The following is a 19,334-nucleotide window of genomic DNA, read 5'->3' on the forward strand; positions in this document are numbered from 1 at the left end:
TGGTCTTCCATTCTTCCCTCCCGTTTCTTGTACATATTGTATATTATCCGTCTTTTTCTATGGCTTAACACTATTTTTCTCAGAATTTCGAACATCTTGCACCATTTTACATTGTCGAACAGTTTTTCCACGTCGATGAATCCAGTGAACGTGCCTTTATTTCCATTTAGTCTTGCTTCCATTATCAACCGCTACGTTACAAGTGACTCTCTGGTGCCTTTACCTTTCCTAAAGCCACGCTGATCATCATCTAAGACATCCTCAATTTTCTTTTCCATTCTTCTGCATAATATTCTTGTCGGCAATTTGGATGCATGAGCTGTGAAGCTGGCTGGGCGATAATTCTCGCACTTGTCAGCTCATGCAGTTACGCGTTAAACTGTACTCTGCAATATACTATGATGTTGTTTACTGGAGATGTAATGTGCCACGCGTTAAACTTTAGGTTTTAGGCATTACACGTTAGGTGCTAATGGATCTTCAAAAAATGGTTCAAATGGCTCTGAGCACTATGGGACTTAACATCAGAGGTCATCAGTCCCCTAGAACTTAGAACTACTTAAACCTAACTAACCTAAGGACATCACACGCATCCATGTCCGAGGCAGGATTCGAACCTGCAACCGTAGCGGTTGCGCAGTTCCAGACTGAAGCGCCTAGAACCGCTCGGCCACTCAGGCCGGCAAATTGATCTTAATAAGTATTCTAACATCACATGGATGTCAGTTACTGGAGGGGTGAAAACTGTACCTACTCTGTAGTATATCATAATGTTGTTGCCTGGAGGTATAATGCGTTATGTGTTAGCTGTTAAGTGTTAGGTTTTACTGGTCTTACTTAGTATTCTAACACCAGATGGACGACAGTTACTGGAGGGGGAAAACTGTATATTATAATGTGTATATAGACCCTAGACGGGTTATGCATTAGGGATTGGCAATTAAGCATGAGCTGTTACTGAGGCTGGGGGTTGGGTTGCTTGGGGGAAGAGACCAGACAGCGAGGTCATTGGTCTCATCGTATTAGGGAAGGAAGTCGGCAGTACCCTTTCAAAGGAACCATCCCGGCATTTGCCTGGACCGATTTGGGAAAATCGCGGAAAACCTAAATCAGGATGACCGGATGCGTGATTAAACCGTCGTCCTCCCGAATGCGAGTCCAGTGTGCTAACCACTACGCCACCTCGGTCGGTGCTTTTAGGGGGTCTTAAATAGTACTCTAACACCAGATGGATGTTAGTTAACTGAGGGGGTGAAACTGTGTATTATAATGTTGTTGCCTGGTGGTGTTATGCATTGGGTTATAATTAAAGCTGTGGGCAGAGAGAGGCTCTACTTCTGCTCCCAGACCAGCCAACTTTTGGTGTTCTTATTACAACGGAATGACTATAATGTCACATACGGTCAATGATCGATGATTGTCAGTGAACACTAAAGCCAGTGATCAGTTATGGTCAGTGATCAATTATGGTCAGTTGTCAATGATGGTCAGTGGTCACAATTCTCAGTGGTCAGTGATGTTCAATGATCAGTGCTGGTCAGTACCGGCAATGAGTTGTGGTCAGTGACCATTGATCAACGATGATTAGTGCGAGTGATCAATGACGGTCAGTGATCAAAGACGATTAGTGATCAATTATGCTCAGTAATGAAAAGGAATTTTATATTAGGCGATATTCCTTTAGCATTTACCGTTTAGCATTTACTGTGTGGCGTTTACCGTTAAGCATTTAGTATTAAGCATTTACCATTAAGTGTTTACCATTATGCATTTGTAATTTACTGTCAGGATTTACCGTTCAGCGTTTACTGTTTAGTGTTCACCAGTTAGCATTTACCGTTTAGCGTTTGGGGTTTTAGCATTTACTGGAGGGAGTTACGTGGTATAAAACACACAACTGGTCTATTTTCATCATCTTGGAGTTTTAACACTGCACTATGATTGGTTGAAAAAGGAAAAGGGGGATTATAAAGCACACAATTGATATGTACAGCCGGCCGAAGTGGCCGTACGGTTAAAGGCGCTGCAGTCTGGAACCGCAAGACCGCTACGGTCGCAGGTTCGAATCCTGCCTCGGGCATGGATGTGTGTGATGTCCTTAGGTTAGTTAGGTTTAACTAGTTCTAAGTTCTAGGGGACTAATGACCTCAGCAGTTGAGTCCCATAGTGCTCAGAGCCATTTTTTTGATATGTACACAAATAATCTAATTGATAACATTTGTACACATCGCTCTGAGTGGTTGGGAAAGAGGAGTTCCGTTCGCTTGCAGACGCGGAAGTGTTAAGACGTGCTACGCGGTCGCTCTTCCGTGTGACGCTTGTGTTTACCTACTAGTGCACGCGCGTAACAGCTTTCGTTTGGTACGGTTTTCTGTTAGGCACATTAACACCTGACATTACTATCGGTGACAGCAAGCCCCGCCATGTATGGTGGGGTGTATGGAGAAGGGGGTGGTGACTTCGACGCCCCTATGGGACAACATTAACAACAACCACCTGCCCAGCGGCTACATCCAGATGCAGCACCCTTACCAGCTCCTCCAGGAACTACATTGGACAACACGACGGCTGTGATCAGCCACTCGTTAGCAGTTGTTCGGGGAGAATCTGGAATACAGCCGGCAGAAGAGCATATGGATTTATCGGAACAGGATTCCTCCAGCTTCTCCGCTACGAGAAACAAGCGACAAAGTGAGGTCAGTCTGGATTTAAGAAATTCCAAAACCTTCATAGCAGACGCTAATCAACTCTTACCTGTAACTGACGTTTCAAATGTAACTGACCTCCCTGTAGCAACTGCTTCTGGGCTCACTCCTAACCAACATGCTGCAACTAACACCCCTCCTGTGGGACCTGCACCTACTCCGAGGTCTCTCAACTTTTACAAACGTACAGATAGGGGACCATTCGTAGTTTATATGGAATGTTTGGACAAAAACTTAGGCCGCTTGCACCCTATGGCACTAGGGAAATTATTGCATATTTCCTTGCCAGAAGTGAAGAATTCTATCCTTAACATCTCTTCAGCAGGAAAAACAAAAGTTAAGGTGGAACTGAAAACCCCAGACAAGGCTAATTTCCTAGTTACCAGTGAGGTATTAAAGTCAAAAAATATAGAAGTTTACATTCCTTCCTTTGTTGTCCATAAGCTGGGAGTAATCAGGAAAGTAGACACCAACTTTGAAGAAGCGGAGATTTTGGAAGTCGTACAATCTCCCTTCCCTGTTGTAGGCGTTCGGAGGTTTACGAAGAGATATGGTAAAGACCAAATCATCAAATTGCAGACCTGTTTGTTAACCTTCGACTCTCAAACCTTACCGGAAGCCGTGTCTATTCGCGGAACAAGTTGTCCCGTAGACCTTTATGTACCAACTGTCAGGCAGTGCTTTAATTGGCTTCGTTACGGGCACATCAGCAAACAATGTCGATCTCAGATGAGATGCATTAAATCTAGTGGTCCACATAATGTTGAATCCTGTGTCTCACCTATCACTATTTGCGCTCATTGCGGGGGACAACACGCATCCACGGACCATTCCTGCCCGGAATACCATATACGGCGACGAGCTCAAGAATTAGCTACGTTCAACAACATTGACTTCAGGGATGCGCTGTCTATTGCTCGTATGCCAACCTATGCATCCGTCACCGGGGTTCAACAACATCACTTGCCGGCTCCGATCATTCCTGCTCCAACAAATTTGAGCTCTCCGGACTTTCAAAACCCACAACTCTTCCCGCCGCTGCCCGCCGCAAGCATGCAGAGTCAACAACGCGGAAGTGGGGGCGCAACTCAGTGTGCAACTGTGCCCCATCAGACACACGTCGCTTACCGGCCTCCCCGGCGGCAGGCGCAAGTAAACAACCAAAGTAACGTTCGTGAGTGGTCTCAGTACCGCAGCCTGTTATATCCCATGCAACATTCATTCACTCCTATCAGCCAAAATCCATACCAGCCTGCTGCTCACAGATTAGCAACCCCACAAGCGCCGAATCAACGACAGCCTCAAGGTCATGCTGAACTTATAGATAAGATAATAAATGTGATTGATATTGTCATGCAAAACATGAGACAAAATAGTGCTATGAACAATTCTGATATCCGGCACCTCGTTACTGGCATATTTCAATCTCTCTCTCCCTAAATTATGGCGGCTTTAAAAGTATTGCAGTGGAATGCGAGATCGGCTAATTCTAATAGAGAAAGCTTGCAACGAGAACTGTTCGTAAGTCAGCCTGATATCGTTCTGTGTGTGAAACTTGGTTCAAATTCGAACGAACTGTTCGCTTTCAAAATTATTCTATAGTAAGGGAAGACCGTCTCGATGGGTGGGGCGGCGTAGCTATACTGGTAAAAACTTCGCTGCCGCATCGGCCACACCCGTTACACGTACCTGTCACCAACCTTGAATTAGTTGCTGTGGAGATACGAACTGCCCACAAAACCTTTACAGTTGTCTCGTTGTATAACGCTCCCCACCACAGTATCGTGGAAGATGACTGGAGACAATTAATAAGTCAGCTTCGTCCTCCCTCTATCGTAGCTGGAGACGTGAATGCCCACCATGTAGCGTGGGGAGGAGACGTGACACACAGGAACGGCAGGACCTTGATAAGCGTTATCGAAGATAATAACCTAGTGATACTCAACGATGGCTCTCCTACTATGATAACTTCACCTCTCCGTAGACCCTCCGCAGTTGATGTAACTCTTTGCACCCCCTGCTTTACTGAAATATCTAATTGGTGCGTTAAAAAGGATTCAATGGGATCCGATCATCTCCCAATAGAGTTTCACATTAACATCAACGTCGATACTACGCACATCTGTTACTCTAATAGTACGTGGAAAATCAAGGAAGCCAATTGGGCCTCTTATAAGGAAACGGTTCGCCGGGCACTCGCAAATACGAGACGTGGGTTACGGGACGACGATGCATACCCAGCTTTACTCAATGCAATGAACGTCGCAGCTGGCATCAGCATCCCTAAGAAAAAAGAGTTTACAGTAATGAAGCACCGTTCTCCTCCTTGGTGGAATTCTGAATGCTCTCGGGAAGCTGCGAAGCGACGACTCGCCTTGAAAACCTATCGTCAGAATCCTTCATTGGACAACTTCTTGGCTGTGCAAAAAGTGAATGCGCGAGTTACCAAATTCCTGAAGAAAACCAAGAAGGACAGTTGGAAACAATTTTGCCTGCCCCTAAATAATGAAACCAGTATGGAAAGCATCTGACATAAAATAAAAGCTTTTAGAACAAGAAGACTGTCTTCCTCCCCTCCTGTTACCACGGCCTGGTTAGAGGAATTCATAGATACAATCGCACCTCCCACGGTACCATTTTTAAACCATCGGTTCCCTGCTGAAGAAGACCGCTATCATGTTCTCCTTCGTCCTTTCTCTATAGAAGAACTCAACGAAGCTATTAAAGTATCGAGCGACAGTTGCCCTGGCACTGATCATATATATTACTCTATGCTTGCACACCTGCCTATAGAAGCGAAAGACTTTCTCTTGAACGTTTTTAATCAGTACTGGATGAAGAAAGACCTCATATCAACATGGACGACGCAAGTAATAATTCCAATTCTCAAACGTGGTAAAGATCCAAATGTCGGTACTAATTATAGACCTACTGCCTTGTCGTCGTGCGTTGCAAAAACACTGGAACGAATGGTAAAAAGGAGACTAGAATGGTGGCTTGAAAAAAGTAATTTGTTGCCTCGGAGTCAATACGGCTTCAGAAAAGGGAAAGGGACCATGGATAACCTGTTTTTGCTTAATATGAATATCACGTCAGCCTTTCAAACGAAAGAGACAGTAGTGGCAGCTTTTCTTGACGTTAAGGGTGCATATGATCACGTACAAATACCGAAACTCTTGGACAAGCTGGCAGGATTCGGAATTCCTTCACGGATGATCTACGGTATCAGTACCCTGATTACTCAAAGAACGATCTACGTCCGTTTCAAAGGTACCAGGATCGGACCTTTTTATGTCTCCCAGGGCTTGCCGCAAGGTGCAATTTTGAGTCCTCTCCTGTATACTCTATATACGCACGACCTAGAACGCATAATTACTCCCCCCACAAAAATCCTACAGTATGCTGATGATATATGTGTTTATTCTACTGCTGCTTCGTATCTTCAGGCCAAAACGGCATTAACCACAACCATCGCACACATCGATGAGTGGCTCTCTAACAATGGGCTGGAGATCTCGGCTGAGAAATCAGCAGTCGTTCCCTTCTCCAAGTCGACGACAGCTCGCACTGAAGATCACATTACCTGTGGCAAGTACACCATCCAAATAAAATCTCACGTTCGATTTCTGGGGATGATTTTTGACTCTCGGTTAAGCTGGGCGCCCCACATCCGATCCACCGTTACCAAGTGTGAAGAAGGTTTAAATGTAATCAGATCACTCACTCGTGTCTGGTGGGAAGCGCAACAGAGTGTTTTACTCACCATGTACCGAGGGATAATTCGATCTCGATTAGACTATGGCTGTCAATTCTACCACATTGCGTCAAAGATTAATCTCTCCAAATTAGATACTCTTCAATATAGAGCCATTCGTACCTGTCTCGGAGCCATGCGATCGACGCCCACCATCGCCCTTTTAATAGAAGCAGGGGAGATGCCCTTGAGCATTAGGTGCCAAATGTTATCGGACAAATTCTACATTCAAGGCATGGCCATTATGGACAGTTCCGTCTATCAAAGTAGAGACTGCATTTATCGACTGTGGATTGCATCCCACAGAAGGAATAAAGTGCCAGCCGTTTGTGCCAGCTTTGACACTTGGTCACCTGTCATACATTCTATACGGCGTTCAGCGCATCTACCTGTTTTTTAATATGATCTTCAAACGCTCTGCTCTCAGATCCCAGTCCATTATTTAAGTACGACCTGGCTGGACAGTACTAATGTCAACGTTGGCTTCAATCGTCTCGTTCAAGCACAATGGCTGGGTTTTCTCTGTGTATATACTGATGGCTCCAAAATTCCGCAAGAAGAGTGTACAGGATGCGCTTTTTTCTGCCCTCAGATCCAGATCCGCAAAACATTCAAACTGCCTACGAACACTTCTATTTTTACGGCAGAGACAGTGGCAGTTTTGGAAGCACTTAAGTTTGTCTCTAGCACTTCCTTCCCGAAGATATTGATAGTATCTGACTCGCAAAGCGTTCTTAAAAACATTCAGTGCAGTCGATGGAACAAAACGACCAACAGTTATATCTTGGATGTGATGTCTGAACATATTCGCAGCACACGCACGGGCCGGACGATCCATTTGTTGTGGGTACCTTCGCACTCTGGTATCGTCTATAATGATGAAGTCGATGCATTAGCCAAACAAGCGGCAACGTTAGGCACCGTCCTGGATCTGCAGCTTCCTTATACAGACTACTTACGTGCAGTCAAGGATCACGCAAGACAACAATGGCAGGAAATGTGGAACGTTTCTCAACAGACAAAAGGCGGTTATTACGCAGTGCTACAACCTCGGATTCCTTCACAGCCGTGGTTCATGAGGACACATCTGGACCGATCCACGATTTCTACCTAAGACTCCGCTTCAAGGATGCCTCTTTCCCACAGCATCTACATCGGATCAACGTTTACAGTTCACCAGCATGTGAGTGTGATCCTGAGTCGGAAGCTGATGTCAACCACATCTTATTTATGTGCCCCAAATTTGACCGTGAACGGTTGGTCTTTTTGAAGATATTGCTGAGTATGGGCTACCATCTTCCTCAATCAGCTTCTTCTCTTTTGTGTACTAAAGACGTTCGTCTATATAAAGTGATCGTTAACTTCACCAAGAGTACTGGTCACAATCTGTAGGTTTTAATGGTGTACGTCAATTATAAATATGTCTTGCTGATGAAGATATTTCAAAATTGGTGTGAATTGTAAGCCAAGACACTTTTAATTATTTTTCAATTCAATTCAATTCAATTTTTAAAACATTATGTACAAAACTGTAACAGTAAAGCTTTTTATTCTTGTAAATATGCATTTCTGTATTTGTTTATTCAATTATGGGTACATTGTCACTGTGTTGCCGATGGTTAAATTGAGAACACACTCAAAGGCCAAACAAAAAAATAAAAATAAAAAAATAAAAAAGAAGAGGAGTTCGATGGGGCTATAAAGCACACGGTTGGTATGTATGTAAATAATGTAACTTTGAGACAGAACTGGTTGTACACCCATTATTTTCCCTCAAGGTAATCTGTGTTCTTTATTATGTGACACATTGATCATCTTCATATTTTTGTTTGGGTACCGCGAGCCTCGGGCAGAGGGATGACCATGATTGTTTTTATTTATTTATTTCATGATGCACATCCTTTCCAAATCCATATGGTGCTGGTATGAGTTATGAAACGAGTGAGTGTTTTGATGTGATTTTGTGAATAGAGCAGCTGTAGTGTCCAAGATGCTACTCCAGGCGGGTGTAAACTGAATGTGCACAACGGAAAATAAACGCTAAAATGAAGATCTGGCCCTGTCTGACTACCCCCTGAAGCAAATCTTAGGATCTCTTAATAAATTACAACCTAAACATAAATGAATGATGAAGGCAACTAATACTACTAAATAATAAACGTTATATTTATTGTAGATTTTTTAAAAAAACCTTTATATTACAAAGTTTACTTTCCCTATGTGAAATTACTAATCAATTGCCCAACTCTGCCCCTTATTATGATTGCGCGATCTAATATCAATAGCGCGGAATGACTGACATCTAAGTACCAAACACTACAAGACACTGCTTTGAAAGATGATCTATGGTGGTGTGGAACCTCAGTGGAAATAAACTGATGTGATCACAGCTGTTTGGCTTTTAATAGCCCTAATACGCCGAAGCAGTTTGCGATATCACGGTATGTACAGGGTCCAGTGCATCGAAGTGATGGTTCTCGTACTCGTCTGCGATGATGGAAGAACTTCAGCCACAAATAAACTCTTTCAAACACTAGGACGGCAGAAGACGGTCCTCTGATTAATATACTCTAATACTGTCTTCTTCTCTCTGTGTTCTACAAACGAGAAACGCGAACTCCCAGCCACAAGGATGGAGTTCAGATAACGTCTCAACGTAAGTATAGGCAGAGGAAGTGCCCTCAATTACTGAACGCTGCGTACTCAACGACGACTTCCAACCCGGAGGTGAAGTCCAGAATCGTATATATTCACAACAGTACAGTGCCTTTCTGTTCTAACTGTAAGCTCTCCTGAGAGCAAAGACAGCGAGTCCGTCTGTACCAACAAAGCTGATACTGGGCGACCGTCACACACGGGCACTCACAAAGGAAGACCGAGTCTCTCCACTGCTGGCTTCCCAGCAAGGCTCAGCTCCCCACCATCGTAATTCCGAAAACGATTCATATTCCCGAAACCACGGAATATTCTCCCTCTCTACAGATTCTTCCAAACGCCGATCAACCATATTTTAGTCTTTTGTCGTCCAGCGCGGAAAGTTTGCGAGGGAAAACATATACTCGTACAGCGGTACGCTTCTGAGTAAAAATCCTTGGAAGTAACCCTGCCTGAGTGGTTTCCGAGGTGCCGCTTCTCCGTTACTCTCACCTGCGTCCAAGATTTTCGTAGTTTCCGAAGCATAATCCTTCCGGTTCGGCGGTTCGGCTATAACTCCGGCCAGTCCGACTCTATTGTGCCCCAGAGCTTAGGTGCTATGACGTCCATCTTGCTACTTCCCGTGTTTAAGCAGGACCAACACACCTGTGTGGGCCTTCCATCCAGGGCTTCAGTTCCGCCAGCCATTTCATTTCCAGCAGCCTTCCAATCTCTACTAGTATAGAAAATCATTCATTACACCGTTTTTATTATAGAGACACTCCGTCACCTTTCATGCAATAAGCGTTAACAATTATTTACAAGACGTACATGACAATGTCAGTCTTCTTTATATATTCATATATACGATGTACAACCTATCACATGATACCTAATTGTGTTTGTACATCATGGCAAAGTATGTGGATGAGTGCTTGTAAGGTGCGAAATTATAGCCACCTTACAAGTGGAAAGAAAACTTTGGTGCCATTCTAAAAACTAGGGTGTACAGTCAAAATGTATATATGTTGGGGGTATCCTTGGGGTCGGTAGCAGCCTCCTATCCTCCCCTCACCGGCGAGAGGCGTGACCGTTAGCCAGCGCACCACCATTTTCGGTATTCGGTTTATGGTTGGCTTAGAGGATGGACAGACTATGTGCATGTCTCATTTCAGTCCAGTTGCGTGAAGTTAATCCTGTGGTGCCTTTGGAGCATTTATTGTTTTTGACTTTGCACTACACTTAACTTACACTGGAGAGGCAAAATAATGTGAACACCTGTTCTTACCTGGGAATGTTTTATTAATAAGGGGTTGGATGGACCACCATTTGCCTGTAATACAGTTGCGATTCTTCTTAGAGTGCTGATATATAATTAGTGTATAGTCTCCAGTGGTATGCTGTGCCACTCTTCGATCAGAATCTCTTCTAACAGATGTAGTGTTGCCCCTCCGGAGTCTCTGCTCCAATACCGCCCACAAGAGTTCGATAATGTTCAAGTCTGGGGACTGTGCTGGCCAGGGAAGACGCTGCAGCTAGACGCCGCAGTTCAGTTGCACTCTCTTCATACCACGATTGTACTGTCCTGGCTGTGAGAATGGGTGCATTAGCGTCCTGAATTGCACCATTGTTGGGGAACATTTGAATCGTGTGGTGCAGCTGATCACCTAAAATGTTCACATAATCGTCCTCTTTAGCATGGATTTTGAGAGTAATGATGGTACCAGCAGAATACCATGATATGGCTGCCCACATCATTACACTTCCACCTCCATGCTTAACCGTTTGAATCAATCAAACGGTATAGTAGGCTTCTTTTGGCGTTCTCCAGATGTAGACCCGGCCCATTGTTGGAAATAACGAAAACGTTGACTCGTCGGACCATATGATATGTTTCCACTAATCAGCCGTCCAGGATTTATGCTCCTGACACCATGTTTAACGCTTCTTTGCATTGCTTGTCGTCATTAATGGTTTTGGTATAGCAGCTCGTCCATGAATATTCATTTAATGGAGTCCTCAGCGGACAGTGTCGATAGATACGGGGTCTCGGAGTTGCCTGTTCAGCTCTACTACCGCTTAAGCCGCCGTAGTTTTGTGTTGTTTTGACACAATTCCTGTTAGCACATGACGATCCCTGTCATTTAGTTTTGATTTGCACCGACTATTACTTTTACACAATGATGTCTTTTCATGTTTTGTGTAGGCTGTCATGACTGTTGAAACAGTAGCTCTTGAAACATTCAATAAGTTGGCTGTCTTGGTTACTGATGCTCCAGCTAATCGGGACCCCACAATTGCCCTCTTTGGAACTCTGTTAGCTCTTGCATCACACTTCGACTTCGGCCTCTGAATGCAAGTACGAAGTGTGCACTACTCGTAAACAACCTGCACTGTTGTCTAGTCCGTACTGAACACGCACAGTCCAGCGCGACACGTGCCTTACCTGTGTTGTTGGCTGTCAAACACAACCATCCCATTACTACCACTGTTCGCACTATTTTGCCTGTCCCCTGTACATTTATTCATTTTCGTTAACTTTTTGTAGTGTGTTTGACGTTATTCCTTTGTGATACGCACCACACCCAATGTGTATCATGCAGCCAAGTGGTCGCAACCGTTATGCCAAAGAGTAGGCACTTACATACATTTATTTAGACTTAGGTTTATAACCGAGTGAATAATGCTCAATATTTATGTATCCTTGCGTGTGGAGTTGTTTCGGTTTTTTTTTTTCCTTGCTGTCTCCACTTTCTAAGTTGTTTGCCTGTGGTGTGCAAGTTTGCTCTTAATTCAAGAACGATCCAGCCTGGTAAGTAGATAATTATGCCAACAACTTCCAATCACCCACATGGTGTTGCCTGCACAGTCAGTGGGCACTGAGCGCTCCTAAAGAATTTCATGTTAGGCTAAGCGGTTCTAGGCGCTTCAGTCCGGAACTGCGCTGGTGCTACGGTCACAGATTTGAATCCTGCCTCTGGAATGGATGTGTGTGCTGTCCTTAGGTTAGTTAGGTTTAAGCACTCCTTAGTCTAGGGAGCTGATGACATCAGATGTTAAGTCCCATAGTGCTTGAAGCCATTTGAATCATTTGTTAGGCTAAGGGTGTGTTCGTATGAAGCATATAGTATGATGTCCTGTTTACTTACAGAGTTGGTTGGTTGGGGGAAGGAGACCAGACAGCGTGGTCATCGGTCTCATCAGATTAGGGAAGGATTGGGAAGAAAGTCGGCCGTGCCCTTTCAGAGGAACCATCCCGGCATTTGCCTGGAGTGATTTAGGGAAATCACGGAAAACCTAAATCAGGATGGCCGGACGCGGGATTGAATCGTCGTCCTCCCGAATGCGAGTCCAGTGTCTAACCACTGCGCCACCCCGCTCGGTTGTTTACTTACATGTGTTTGATGTCCTATTTTTTTCCTGTTCCACCGCCCTTGCTATCAAATGATATTAAGAGAGTACATACTCATGGTAACCGAGTGATTCATTCAGTCCCCACTAAGCGTTAGGCATGCTGTGTGCGTAATTACTAGAAACAGTAGCCACCAACCAGTGTATGAGTAGCATTGGTGTGAAAGTAATGTATGAGAAGCACCTTATTCCCGGTAGCAACATATTTCCCTCACAATCGCATGCATAGTAAATTATGAGACTGCTTAGGTGCAGATGTTTAGCTCACTTAGCGCACGAGCTATTTTGTATATGTTTTGTGCACTTTCGAGATGTGGGCAGAGTCCCGAAATAAATTATTGTAGCTATAAACGAGAATAACTATCAGACTGCTACCGCTTGTAGTTTCAGTTACCCAATCTCACCTGGTAATGCCGTCCTGAACAGATTCATACTCTCAGATAATGTTAGTAATTAAATTATAATCCCATGTTGATATTTATCGTGCCGAACTGTATGTACAGCAAACGATCTCACTCAGTTACCCCCTATAGTTGCTTGTTCCTTCCCTTTGAATTATTCGTTGTGCTATGTTGTTTAATTCAAGGCTAAAGTAACTAATTATCTAAATAAATATTTGAGCCGCTCCGCCTCCCCCAATTAATTATCAGCATGCACTGAATCAAAGAATGTGGTGAGATCGTCAGCAATTACAAAAGCTGCAGTACGAATAGTCAGGCAAAGAGTTAAGAGAATATTCCACACACTGTAGGCTTTCATCTGTCCAATCTAATTGAGTATACTATAAACAAAAGAGAAGTAGCTTTTGAAGTCCACGGTATCTTTTATGCTGAAAATAATGAATATATCTGATTTTCAGAGAAATAATGAGACTCTCAAGTTTTCATGTCACTTTTTTACTGCGTATCTGGCACATCATTTTAATACTACGTACTGATTGAGTCGAAATAATGTAATTTGCCACCATTTTTACACTGCACTCTAACTGGTTGGGTGTAAGGCACAATCGGTTTGTTTCCTTCATCTTGGCTTTTTGTAATTATCCAGGCTATTTTCTAATACTGTGCTGCCGTTGGCGAAGGAGGATGGATGGATGGATATAAAGCACAAAGGATTAGTCTGTATCCATCATCGTGATTGGTTGGAGATGAGGAGGAGGATATGGAGGAGAAGTGGGGGGGGGGGGGGGGGAGGAGGAGGTTCGTGACTTGATGTGTACGTCATTTGATACGATTTTTATGCATCATTTAAATACTAAACTTTGATTAACTGGAGATATGGAAGAAAGAAGGTTGTGCATACAGCACACAATTGGCCTCTTTGCATCACTTTGCATTTCTGATAGTGTGCTATGATTGGCTGGAGATAAGGAGGAGGAAATAATTAATGTCTTTGACTTTAAAGTGGAGGCTATTGAATTTTTTTTTACTCCATACCTGGCACGTCATTTAAATACTACTCTTATTGGTTAAGAAGAGCAGGGACGTAGGGTATATAGCACAATTGTGTTTTATCCATAATCTTGAATTTTTAACACTCTGCTATGTCTGGCTGGAGATAAGGAGGCTAGGGGAGAGGATTTTATATTTCCCATTAACACAGCTGGTCTATTTCTGCCATCTTGGATTTTAGTACTGCGCTATGACTGACTGGAGATAGTAGTGTGGAGGGGTGAGGTGGAGGGGGGAGGTAGACAGTGTTTTTTCATTTCGTTATTGACTGATTGATGATGTAATGAGGTTAGGGTCATCGATGACGTCATACATGAGTCATGGTCATGTAATAGCCACGTCATTTCAGACAAGGCCATTGACATTTCAGACAAGGCCATTGACCCCTACCCTCGAACATAGGTCGTTTGGCACGAAGTTTTGTCCACACACGGTTCTCTGTTACTTCAAGATTCACTACCCAAAAAGTCACGCAGAGCTTTGTCTTTGCTGTTCTGGAATGTAAAACGGGTTTCAGAGCTACCCCCCCTCCCCCCCCCCCCGCCCCTCAGTGAAGTTCATCACAGAGAAGTCCCAAATAATTTGTCAGCCTGTAATGTGCATCAGCAGCCGTCCAACATAGAAAGAAATCGCCCCTGACTAGCCTGGCCGAAATATTGTTGTGCTCGCTTGTATTACCTTTCGCCACGATTGTGATCCCTTTATGACGGACTATTCATACAGAAGATTATAGCAGGGGAGAGTGTTGCACCTTGCTACACACACTTTTGCTTCTAGTCAGCCCTGTGACAGAAGTTTAATATAGTTCCTTCTTCCATTTTTAACTGGTGGAAGTAACTTTTCATAAGCTGCAATCTTTTTCTGAAATTACAAAGATCACTCTGAAAAACAAAGAGTTTTCCAAATGTAAAATCGGTTTCCATGGTACAATATTAAATTTAAAAGCGCTACAATCAAAAAACCTTTGACGTTGCTGTATTTCATAGTTTATGTTACATTATTGCTCCGCTACATGGCAGTGATCAGTAAGTGAAATAAAAATGGCCGGAATTATTATCAAAAAGCAGTTTGAAGGTAATTATATTTTGAAATAGAAGCTATTGGAAACTAACACAAATTTACATTTTCAAGACAGGTGAAACTGCTAAAGCATTAAAGAAACTAAGTTCATTTGCAAGTATCATATGGTCCAAGATAAAAAATCTGTTTCGAGGTATAAAATGGTGCATGAGCGAGAAAGTGTGGGTTAACTGCCCATAAGTTATACAAGTTCGATAATTATTCGCTGACTGCCAATTTTTTGATGTCAGCTGTACTGGGTACTAGCTAATGGCTATACATGAAAATTTGTGTCGTACCGTGACTCGAATCCTGATTTCCCACATTTCGTGAGCAGTCACTTTAACCTCTTCGGCTATCTGTGCACCTTCATATGTCACATTGTGTTCGTCCTTATGCCATAGCTTGCTGTGTTCGTCACCCAGTCCTCGCCAACATTATTGACTGGATTCCCGCTTCAGGGAGAACGAGAATACAAGGAATCGAGACCAAAGGTGTCGTCGTTGATGACACAGTTACAAGCGTACTGATCAAGGCTTCGCAACTGCTAAACATGCATGGGAAAGAGATATACACCCTAATATCCCTCTGCCCTCTCTCTCTGTCCATTTCCTCCTTCGCCCTCTTTACATCTATATCTATCTCCTCCCCTGATTTCCCCCCCCCCCCCCCCCCTTCTTCGTCGATTTTCTCTTCTGCTCTCCGTTTGACCCTGATCTTTGTTTACGATTGCTGACATTGAATTCTTAATTGAGAGTTGAAGTCACTCAGAGTGAATGGGTAAAATACAGGAAGTGACAGACCTCGTTTGTAGCTGCATCTTTGGGGATAGTAACTTCAGTGACACTATTTTGCTTAGTTTTAGTCTGCAAACTGGTAACATTACAAAGTTTTGGTACATTCGATAATAGCCTTCTAATCACAAGACGATAAGCCATAAATACAACTTTCTAATTGTCAATTGAAACTGACTGTGAGAAAAAAAAAAAAAAAGCAGATATTCGTACAGACAACTTTTTTTTAAAGATTATACATGAGGTGTAAGAATATATATGGAAGAAACAACTTGTCTTATGTTTAAATGTGGTGTTGTAATTAACACAAACTGCGAGAAAGAAAATGAAATGGCACATTTTGACAGCTCAGAATAGCACAACATTTTCATTCTTGCTGTCGTTTTTAACAGAAAACCTTTACGCTGTTGTTTAAAACAGTGTGGCCTATGTCCGTTAGAATATTTATTAGAGCATCCGTGTAAAAACTTTAAGTACATTGGTGAAGACCTTTTCGAGATTTTTGGTAACAACTTTAAACGACACATGTCTTTATGCAGTAGTATAGACACAATTTGTTTTAAAAACGTATAGAACTTTACTTGCCATAAAATTCTGTAAATGAGGAATTAACAATGAATTACAAATAGCTTTATTATATTGTTGTTGTTGTGGTCTTCAGTTCTGAGACTGATTTGATGCAGCTCTCCATGCTATTCTATCCTGTGCAAGCTTCTTCATCTCCCAGTACCTACTGCAGCCTACATCCTTCTGAATCTGCTTAGTGTATTCACCTCTTGGTCTCCCTCTACGATTTTTACCCTCCACGCTGCCCTCCAGTACTAAATTGGTGATCCCTTGATGCCTCAGAACGTGTCCTACCAACCGATCCCTTCTTCTAGTCAAATTGTGCCACAAACTCCTCTTCTCCCCAATTCTATTCAATACCTCCTCATTAGTTATGTGATCTGCCCATCTAATCTTCAGCATTCCTTTATTATATTATTAGTGCTTAAATGTTTTATTATTAGTGCTTAAATGTTTAGAATTAGAAATACTAACAAATGCTGCACAAAACACAACCTAATGTCTAGTAACAATAAAAGCTGTAGAACACAGCAGAAACTGCTTAAGGCATCTCCAGTGTGCATTCCTTCACGTGATTCTAAAATCAGCCACTAGACTGAGACGCTGACAAAAAAAATGCTCACGTGTTCCCAGGTACACTCTCCCAAAAAAAAAAAAAAAAAAAAAAAAAAAGCAATAAGACCGCGAATGCGAGATACTTGCAAATACGCTGTTGCGCCAGCAACGCCACGGCTCAAGCACTCAGTTTTTGAATGATCTCCACATGAAAAGTCCATGTCCCACTGTCAAAACAAATACACTGATTATAGAATTTTCTTTTCAGCGTAGGGGTTAACTGGTTTTGTTGATACGTTATTAATTTGTAGGGGATAGTGTACGAAGGAACATATGATGTTTGGTGGTCGGTATTTCAGTCTAGTCACTGATTTTATAATTACATCAAAGAACATGCACTAGACACTTCCATAAGCAGTATTCGGCATTTTCTACAGTTTTTGTTGTTGTTGTGACACATGGGGCTATGTTTTGTGCAGTGTTTGTAAATACTGCGAGTTCTATATATTTAGGGGTTATATAATACATTAAAGCTATTTTAAGGACTTAGTTAATTCTTTAGTTACAGAATTTTATTGTGAGTAAAGTACTGTATCTTAATTTTAAAACTAGTTACATCAAGTCTGAACGATTAAACTATACTTCCTTGGTCATGCTGTATTTTGTACCTTGAAATAGAAGGTCTTATTATCATGAAACACGCGATATTTATAAATAAACTGAGTTTCTTTAATGTTTCATCAATTTTATCTCTCTATAGAGTGGAAACATGTGCTAACTGTCAATATCTTCTATTTCAGAAAGTTTGTAACTTGTAACTGGTTTTTGATAATATTTCTGCTTCACCTGACTTTATATAATGATGACTGGTGTGCAGTACAATAATAATGCAACAGACAGACAATTAAATACTGTATTATCATGATTTTCTCTAGTGCAACACTTTAAAATTTGATCCGAATGTTTGCTCCTTTGTACGTAACCATGTTGTACCTTGGAACATTCTTCACATTTGGAAAAATCTTATTTTCCCGGATTAAATTTTATGATTTCAGAAAAAGATTGCAGTACACATAAACTGAATGCTGTCATTTCAAAACGAATAAGAAGATATAATTTTAAATGAATCAACTGTTTTCCCTTGGTGAAACATTGTAAATTAACTAAACAAACTCTGTTGTTTGCCTATAAAAGGTACTCTGCACCATTTCTTTTTCAGTTTGTCTGTGTTTTTCGCAAACTGGAAAATAAATGGTGCAGACTGCCTTTTCTAGGGAAAAAATCAAATAGTATAAGTAACATTTTAAAGGAAAAAGGCTTCTCTGAGTTTTTTTTGTCTCTCAGACAATAGGTAGTTGCTTGTTCAAAGTAAAAGACAAACAACTAGCCATCATAAAAGGTGGAGTTTATAAAATGACATGCCGTGAGTGTCATGCTTGCAACACTGGACAGAGTGGTGGGTAAATGTGCACCAGGCTTAAAGAACATCACAGAAGCTGGAGATTGAAGAAGTCTGATTCAGCCTTTGCGGAACATTGCCTCAACAATAACCACAAATACATAATAGATGTACAAGTCTTACACTAGGAAGAAAAGGGGGCTAAACTCAACCAATTAGAAATTAAAAGACAGATGTGCACACCCACACACCTATCATTAAACGAGCAAACCCAATTCAACTATTCCCCTATTTTAGATGAGAGCACAACCCGAGGATAGAAGTAAGGAATTGGGCTCCAGCCCATTGCAGTTAAAACGTTCTTGGCTGATGCATGGTCATGGTAGTGTAACTGCTGAATTGTGTAATTATGGACGCAATTTGTTAAAAATGGTCATTGACGTAATTTTACATTAAGCTGCAGACCGATACCTTAAGAAGTTGAGGTTACTATCTGTGCCTTGTCATCATGCTTACCTGTGCATTATCATCTTTGGGAATTAGTAATGTACTTGAAAATGGGCTTATAGCCCGAAACCTGGGTTGTACAGTAACATTAATAATAAAATGTAGATTTTCACGGCCGGAAAATCATGTCCATTATAATTATCCGGGCTGTTATGCCGTGGTCGGTTGATGAATTCTGTGTCGATTCCCAACGTTTCGTCTCCGACTGCCGGAGACATCTTCAAGGGGGTCCGTAGCTCGATGGAAGGTCCAACACACCCACTGGCTCGCTACTGACTGCAGCTAAATTCCGGAAAACGTCAGTGCAATTGGCCGCTGTCCGTCGCCGTCGATCGCCTTTGCCATCACCCAGTAGTGGACGGGTGGTACACATCTTCTTTAACACCGGCATCCATATACCGTTTAATTTTACGCCCTCCTCCTTTCGGTTGAAATTATTTGGGTGTTTAGCAATTTCGATTGCCTCCCTGTAGAGCCTTTCGTAATATCCGCTTGTGG

This window comes from Schistocerca serialis, chromosome 4 (assembly GCF_023864345.2).
Source record: "Schistocerca serialis cubense isolate TAMUIC-IGC-003099 chromosome 4, iqSchSeri2.2, whole genome shotgun sequence".
Lineage (NCBI taxonomy): Eukaryota > Metazoa > Arthropoda > Insecta > Orthoptera > Acrididae > Schistocerca > Schistocerca serialis.